Here is a 6,881-nt window from a genome sequence, read left to right on the forward strand (position 1 = left end):
TGATAAATAATTCTATTAACCTGCCCAGCAAGATTTCTCTGGATGTAGAGCTAAGTTTTAGGATTAGCAGAGGATCTCTTCATCTCTTACACCTTTCCTTACCCTCAACAGCCACTATTAGCTCAGCCTTTCAGGCTCTCCTTCCTTCTCCCCCCAATCTAACCAGGGCAACAGAGAACTCATCAGCAATTCAGGGTGCTCAGTCATCCACCAGAGCAGATAAAGATCAAGTTAGCAGAAATCTTTCAAAACTGGGGATTTCCCTGCATCCATCATGACCCATACATTAGAAGACCCCAGAAGCAACAGGACACACAGGTAAGGTAAGCTCCATCAGGTTTCTCTCACATCCCTGCAGCTCTCTAAACTACAGGCTTCACCTGTTTCCTTATATGAATATGTAACATTGCAGTATGATGGAAAGTACAGCAGAGTAGCAAGGTCCCAGGCTCAAATACAAAAGCCACAAGCACAAAAACAAAGAAACTGCTTACCTTCAAAAGACATCATGTACATAGGAATCCCCAGCAAGACATCCTCACCTTCACTGCCAACCCTTAAATGAGGGCTGGGAAGGGGTGCATCCTGGCTCCACCCCTTCCAGTCTCTCAGCTGCATTGCCTGCACCTGAGCTCCCCTGGGTTGGCCCTGCCTTCCCACCAGGTGCTTAATCACTAGTTCAAGCCATGACTTAGCATTTCTTCTACAGAGTACTACTTATCCTGTCACATAGAACCACAGAATTGTTTGAGTCGGAAAAGATCCTTAAAGGCCACCTAGTCCAACCCCCCTGCAATGAACAGGGACACCTACAGAAAGATCAGGTTGCTCAGAGTCCCATCCAGCCTGACCTTGGATGTTTCCAGGGATGGGGCATCCACTGCTTTTCTCAGCAACATGTTCCAGCGCTTTGCTACCTTTATTGTAAAAACATCTTCCTTATATCCAGCCTATATTTCCCCTCTTTTAGTTTGGAACTGTTTCTCCTTCTCCTGTCACAACAAACCCTGCTAAAGAGTCTGTCCCCTCCTTTCTTATAGCTCAACATATAGTTCAGTCTATCCTTTCCACCCACAACAGACATAATCAATGCATCCATTCTACATAACATCAACATAAATGTTATCAAATCAGACCCAGTTCAGCTCTATCTCCCATTTTCAACATGGGTTGGCAGAGATTTCACCTCTGTCCTTGTCACTCTGACATTGTGGTGGCAATTGGGATGCCAAAAACTCAGTTCAGCTTCACTGATGGAAAGATTTTTGCTGGACCTGGAGCAAACTTCAGGTGAGGAAAACAACAGGCAAGAAAAACACTTGTATGTGGCACTAGTTCCATTAACACATAGCCAAGAAATCCGGACTGCTCTTTTTAGTAAGTTTACATAAAGATAGGCGAGTAAAGGATGTATGTAAGTAAACATATGTCCATACCTATATTATTTTTTTCCTATAATTTCCCATTTAGTATCTAAGACACTGGAGATGAGACTGCTGTTCATAACTTTTGGCTAAGAACACACCACTTCACTGGGCTAAGTCCAATTTCTGAGAAGAAATAACTTTGGGATAAAACTGGAGACAAGTTGAAAAGAAAGACAGTGATTGGGATCCAGTCCAGAGATACAAATAATCTGGATATACAGATGTCCCAGAGAGATGGATGGGCTGAAGCACTACAATGGCTCCAACTTCCAAAGACAATGACACCCCCACCCTCAGCATCAGGTTCATATTTTATATATGGAGCTCACAGGCTGATCACACTGCCTTCTCTGAGCCAAACCACTCCTTGGATCCATGCTGCAGATTTCAGGAGCTGGAATAAGTTATCCATTGGAGAATAAATTAGTTACTGGCAGGACAAATTTGGCAGCAGCTTAATCTTCCAATCAGTTGCTCCACCGGCATTCTTCTGTCCTGGGGAAAAGGGCACATCCTCCTAGGTCCAGTGCTTGCCAGGGTAAGTTTGTAATCAGACTCAATTTGGAGGGGAAAGATGGGATATTTTCTGTTGAAATGATAAGTTCAGTCTTTTTTTTTTTTTTTTTTTTTTTTTTTTTTTCCTGAGAGCAGGAAAAGAGGAAAAAAGCCCAACTCAAGTAACAGCAGAATGTGTTTAAGTACATAAAAGACACAACGACAATTCTCTTTCTCTATGGCCTCCATTGGCAGCTCTCAAGCAAATAAGGAAGACACCTGCAGTAAGGAATCTGCATCTGTCCCAACCCCACACACCAGGAGCACATCTTCTCACCCACACAGCACCACTCCCCACTCCAGGAGCTGTGCCGTGCCCTTATCGGGCCACGCTTTCTTTTTCTGGAGCCTTTCTTTCCTGACAGACCAAAATCCCAGCAGATGGGCAGGGCTGCCATGGTTCTTTCTTACCCAGATCCATTCTACCAGCCGCATGTGAAAGTGAAGCCCTAGAAAGAGAGTGTTCAAGGCAGCCCACCTGCTAAGCAGAATCATCACATGATTTAGGTAAGGAAAGACCTCTAAGATCATCAAGTCCAACGATAAACCCATCAACACCATGCCCACTAACTGTGTCCTTCAGTGCCACATCTTAACAAGCTATAGAGGGGTGAGGTGTACTTCTACTGCGTGCTCTGGTTGAAGGGAAAACAAGCATCTTCATGTCTAATAGCGAAGGCAGGATGGTGCTGTCTGAGTAAGGAGAGGGTGGGGGTTTCTGCATGCAGATAGAGAAGGGGAGGCATGAAAGCTGGCTTGGAAGGGGAAAGGGAAAGAGAAAATGGGAAAGGAAAAAGGAAAAAGGAAAAAGGAAAATGGAAAAGGAAAAAAGGTGCCTACCAGACGCCTTCCTGTTTACACCCACTACTGCTCAATGCTTTCCCTGTGCCCGAAGCACCCCTAACATCTCCGGGGGGGCTCTGTGGGTCCAGCCCCTGCATCTCCTATAGGAAGTATATACACGTTGGCTGTACAGCAGCCCCCGAACTGCCGGAGGAAGGAGCGCATTGGGACGAAGCCTCCCGACCGTCGCCCGAGAGCTCACTGGGGGGTCCGGAGGTGCGGGGGCCGTGAGCTCCCGCAGGTGGGGCCGGGCCGGGGCCCCCATTTCCAGGGGCCCAGCGCCACCCAGCGGAGCCGCCGGGCCGAGGCACGGGGGGGTCCTGGAGGCGGGGAGGGGGCCGTCCTGCCCTGGGGCACTGCGACTGAAAGGGACGCATCCGTGCCCGGGGGGCAGCGGGCGGTGGGAGGCATGGCTTTGACACCTCGCTCCTTTTATGTACGGTTTTATGTATATATGTGTGTACATGCATATATGTGTGTATAGGGGTATGTAAGTATGCCTGTTTGTGTACATAGGTATGCACATATGCATATGCATATGCATATACGTATGCATACACACGTATATAGACATATATATGGGTTTTTTGTTGTTACTGTTTATTGTCGTTGTTTTCCACTGTTGTGGAAGTAGAGGTGGATCCGCAAAGTACCGGTGCATGTGGGAAACCCAGCAATAACCGTAGCAGGGAAAGTTACATAATAATAATAAAGTAAAATAAATAAATAAATAAAATAAAAAGGAGAAGTAAATCATTTGGAGGGGTTTAAGGCCCGAACTCCGTGTTTCCCGAAGGTCAACGATGTGGTTCTGACGTTAGTTAAGGAGCTGCTCTGCTCTCAAGTACGCTTCCCCCTCCCGGCGTGGTGTGCGGGATCGTGCTTGGAAGGGAGGAAGCGGATACCGAAAGCGACTGCTGATGAACTGTCCAAACCCTTCGAAAAAACTTCGAGGCTCCGAGGCGGCTCATCCATAAACACCCCCGGATGGAGGAGGAGGATGGAGGAGGCACAGAGAGGAGGGTGGGGGGGATGCGGAGGCACAGCCGCCCCCCGTTCCCCTTTGATCCGAGGGGCTGCGGAGGTGCGCCGCGGTGTGTATGGGGAAGGGGCGGCCGGCAGCCCCTCTGCCGAGGTGCCAGCTCGGCTTATTACTTTTTTTCCAACCTCCGTTCGTAAATCGCGCGGTGAGGCGGCGCTCGGTAACGCGGCCCTACCTTTGAGCGCCTCGTTCTGTTTTATGGGCTTCACTTAAAAATTAATGAAAACCTCGGGCGCGGAAGGGGTTCGGGGGGCGCGGGGGGGGGGGAGAGGGAGGGAGGGCGGAGGGAAGGCGGGGGTGGGGGGGGGGGGGGGAAAGGAGCGAGCGGCGAAACCTGCTCCTGATTACCTCCCTCCTGGCAGCGGGCAGAGCCCCACTCCGCGCCCGCGGACCCGCCCCGACGGAGCCCCCTCCGACGCGGGATGCGCTATCCTGCAGCCCCGCAGCCCCGTGCCTTCTTTGGGATGACCTTCGCCTCCGGGTGCGGAGGGGTCGTGCAGCAACCTCCGGAGCTGGTGCAGAGTTCTGTACCTGCGCGCACCCCGTAACTTTCCACTCGTTTCACCCCGAGCCCGTCCCGTTTTATTTACAGTCACAGAGGATGCTCGAAGACAAAAGAGCTTTTTTTTTTTTAACTCGCTCTCTTTTTTCCTTTTTTTTCCTACGTCAAAGATGTTTTATATTTTTGGAAGGGCCACGTTTCCTTTTAAAGAGGTGACCTATATCCTGACCTCTGCGGGGGGCTTATTTTGATGCTCCGGAAAGCGCAGAACCAGGAGGGGACAACATCTTTAACACGGGCATCTGGTGTAGGAAAAGCGAAGTCCCTCTAGCACAAACACTCGGTGGAAGCACTTGGGGGATGCATGGGGACACAAAACCCCAAACAGGCGCTATTATTGTCCTAGCAGAGCTATCGGCTCCGCTGCCCACGACTTTCCTCCGTCACCCCCGAAGGCAGCTGCCCGGAGGCCGTCGGATGTTCCTCGGCCACGGTTCCACGAAGGGATGAGGTGATGGGGGCTGTGGAAACAGAACAAGGCCCCTGGGGAGGATGTCTTCGTGCTGCCGGGGCGTTGGGTGCCACTTCTTATGTCACCCGCTGAAAAACACTGCCCCGGGGGCGATGGGTGCTGCCCTTGCGGCTGGCTGCGAGCCCTAACGCTGTTAACTCTCCTTCCTCAGGCGCTGAGCAAAGCTACCCCGGGTCGGGGAGCTGCGCAGCGGGGAAGAGAGAGAACGGTTCCAATCCCACTAATTCACAACCTCTGCCTTCACGACCCTGGCTGAACTTCCCCCATCCCCAAGCCAAGCGCTGCTGAAACATACCCCAAGGTACCCCCATGGGCAGGCAGCTCAACCTGTGTGGCCACCCCCGGGTGGCAGCCTTCGGGGATTCAGCTATGGAAAGCGTTACTTCCAAGGAGTCAGGAGGTCCAGGAGCAGCACAGGGACGCGGTACGGTTGCCGCCAGCCCCTTTCCCATCCAGGCCTCTGTGCCCCCCACCCCCCGGTGAGCGCTGGGCTGCGGGCGCTGTGCGGGAAGGGCCCTCGGGCAGCCGAGGTGCGGGATGGAGCTACAGCACCCCGACACGGACAGCGGGAGGGAAATCCGCCTGTGCTTAAGGTTAAGCACTTGTACAGGGCTGGGAGGAGGGAAGGGGGTGGAGGATTTGTTGGAGTTTCGGGCTTGGATTTAATTGAAAAAACTCCTCCGAGACTGATGTGAAAAAAGGGGAAGGGGAGGAGAAACAAAATATACATATATTTTTAAATGAAAAATAAAAGAGTGGGCTCCCAGATAGCCGTAAACGTTTATCTTCCTTACTTCTCTCTCATTTTCTCAACGGGTTTGGTCTCTGTTGTTTCATTGAGCCCCGAAGCAGAGAGGACCGTGGTATGAACGCAAAACTGAAACCGCAATAATGAAGAGATTTCCTAGAATAAAATCGATGATTACAGAACAACGTCTGAGTAACCAAATCTGCCAAAAAGTTCAATTTCCGTACGCTCCGGCAAAACAAAGCCGTCCTTCTCCAAAACCGTGATCAGCCCAGAGATGGATACACCAAGCAAAACAAACACCTCCAGCACCAAACAGCGAACGCTCTTCTCTTCAACCACGGGGCTCCAAAAACACCTCCGAAGCCCCGCGTCCCCCTCAGCTTTGCACCGAAGACAAAACGAAGGCGCGTCCCTTCGCGGTGACATCTGCCCCAGAAGTCGTCGCCCCGCTCCGACCCGACGAGGCTGCCCAAACGAGGGCACTTGGGGCTCTTTTAGGCGACGTCTCCAGCCGGGGGTGGCACTCACGCGGACAACCGCGACCGAAGGACCGGAGAGGGGAGGGTTGGGAAGCACCAAAGCACGGGTTGTCTCAAAGCACCGCCGATTGCTCCTTGCAGGGGGTTCGGAGGCTGCGAGTCGGCCTTCCTCACCCCTCCAGGAAAAAAATAAAAGGTATCTGTTCTGTTTGTTTGTTCGTTCGTTCGTTTTTAATTTGCGATGGGAAAAGTTTAAACCGATGCCTCGGGAAAGGTGCACACGATTTACCGACCGATCCATCTTTTTTATTATTATTTTCTATGAACAATGTGTACTAAACTTTGCCAGACCCGCCGTGTTCCCTTATCCGACTCTCAGGTACCACCGAGCCATTTTCGGACACATTCCCATGTACGGAGCAGCGGTGATCTGGAGGAAGCTGTCGACGCCTGTTCAGTTAATTTAGGTTTTCTTTGTCTAATTACCGAGGAGCTTAGGGAAAAGGAGCCGGGCTCAGGGCAGTAAACTGACACTTGGGCTCTGTGTGTGGTATCCAGGCAGAGTTTGATGGAAAAAGCCTGCTTCCACTCAGCTGCAGGTCACTGTCTGGGACCGGCCCCCCCGCCCCTACCCACCAGCGAGCACGGAGCTGCGCTCAGACGGACGGACACACGGACACCCGCACACACAGCAACGCGTCCTTCCCACCCCCGCAGCATCTCCGCCCGCTTTGCCCCTCCCGTCCCCGG

This window comes from Lagopus leucura, unplaced genomic scaffold (genome assembly GCF_019238085.1).
Source record: "Lagopus leucura isolate 7727_CA_CO unplaced genomic scaffold, USGS_WTPT01 Super-Scaffold_100002, whole genome shotgun sequence".
NCBI classification, from domain to species: domain Eukaryota; kingdom Metazoa; phylum Chordata; class Aves; order Galliformes; family Phasianidae; genus Lagopus; species Lagopus leucura.